The sequence below is a fragment of the Talpa occidentalis genome, unplaced genomic scaffold, assembly GCF_014898055.3.
Source record: "Talpa occidentalis isolate TD23 unplaced genomic scaffold, MPIMG_talOcc4v2.1 talOcc4.11, whole genome shotgun sequence".
Lineage (NCBI taxonomy): Eukaryota > Metazoa > Chordata > Mammalia > Eulipotyphla > Talpidae > Talpa > Talpa occidentalis.
In genome coordinates this window covers 92,101,391-92,103,145 of record NW_023601104.1, presented here as the reverse complement: position 1 = coordinate 92,103,145, position 1,755 = coordinate 92,101,391, and positions in this window count along the sequence as shown.

The following is a 1,755-nucleotide window of genomic DNA, read 5'->3' as shown; positions in this document are numbered from 1 at the left end:
AGCTTCCTGAGAGGACTTTGTGAGGATGAGAATAAGGTATACAAAGCACTTGATGCATAGTAAGGTCTCCATAAATATCCTCTATTATTCTTGTTACTGGAGCCAGAAAATTTGGATGCCACTCAGCTTTATCACGTAGCGGCAGTGTGATCTTAGGCAAATCACAATTTCAACCTGGTTTCCCTCTTTGTAAAAGGGAGGGTAATGGGCCTCCCCGGTGGCGCAGAGGTTGAGCGCTGGGTTGCGAGGCTGCCCGCGGCCTCGATCCCCGGCTGCTCCCCGGCCACCGGAGGAGGGTCCCACATGGCGCGCAGACCTCTCCTGCCGCCCGCTGCTCCCCTCGGCAGTGTACTTCGGTCCTTCTGCCTGCTCTGCTCCCCGCTCTGGCTCTGGTGAATTCTCTCACCCTCCCGCACTTCTGACTGTACCCAGTGCATGTATAAACAAAACAGACAAACCAGCAAACAAATAAATAAAGCATGCCTCTATTAAAAAAAAAAAAAAAAAAAAAAAAGGGAGGGTAATACTACCTTATCTCATGAGTTGCCAAGTTCAAATAAGAAAAGGTATGCAAAGGTAGAGGTATTAATGATTAATACTGTGTTAGAAATTTAAATGTATTTTTGCTCTTATGGCACCTGAGTTTAAAACAAAGATATCTAACAGTCAATAAAAGGTTAGATATTTTTGGCTAATAGGTTGGCTTTATGCTGATACATGCTACTGAGTTTATAAATTATTTAAATAGGATAATTATCTCACATTGCTTGAGTCAGACTAGCCAGGAAGATTGGTTACACAATTTATGGAGACAAGAAAACCAGTGGTTTGAGTTTATAGCAAAACCTGAAATTGCACCTTATCACCCCTAATAAAAGAGACAATGTAATGCTTTTTCATCCCACAAATTGGTCCAACTTAGGAAGATTTTTAAAACTTCCAGACAGCTGGCCTCCATGTTGCCCTGGAGAGCGGAGGCAGAAGTCCAGAGGCCACGGCACCTCACTGGGCTGCAAGCAGAGCCCCTGACGGCCTTGCACATCGCCTGAAAACGCCCTCCTTTCTCAGGTCATGTTTCTCAGTCCATGAAGCTGTTTATATGTATCTAGAAGAATAAAGGCAGGTTTTAGACAGTGGTGCCTATTCTTCGGGGTTCCGATTACATAATTCTGCAAGTCTCCCCATGAAAACCAGTGAAGGCTGAGCTTTTTCTGCGGCCCGTGCTAGTGAATGCAGACTCCATTGCCCCAGTAGATTCACTTCAGAGCTGCTGGCAAACGAGTTTTTCCTCCATGAGCACAAATTTGCTTCCTGTATTAAAAAATGGGGAAAATCACTCCATTGATAGAAAGGCCAATTTGAGCAGTCTGGTCAGGAAATACAAATGGAAATTCCCATTGCAACATCTTCCTCACTGCACACCATCCCCACTGCAACAGATGTAATTACAGCTGGTTTGTTGCTTTTTTTTTTTTTTTTTTACTTCATAAGACTTTAGTCTCTGAAGTCTTATTAACCAGAAATCAAATCACCTACAAGGTGGGGGAAATACAGATTAAGAGTGGCATAACAAGCATTTGCAGAAAGATCAGCCTGGTCCCAGATGAAATGTGCTGTTAAGAGAGGCAAGCAGTAATAAAACCCAGACATAATTTGAACAGAACCAAAAGAATTCTTGTCTCCTGAAAAAAATGTAGGAAAAAATATCTAGTTAGGTTGAAAGAATAAATGCACTTCAAAATGAAAACTGCGTTC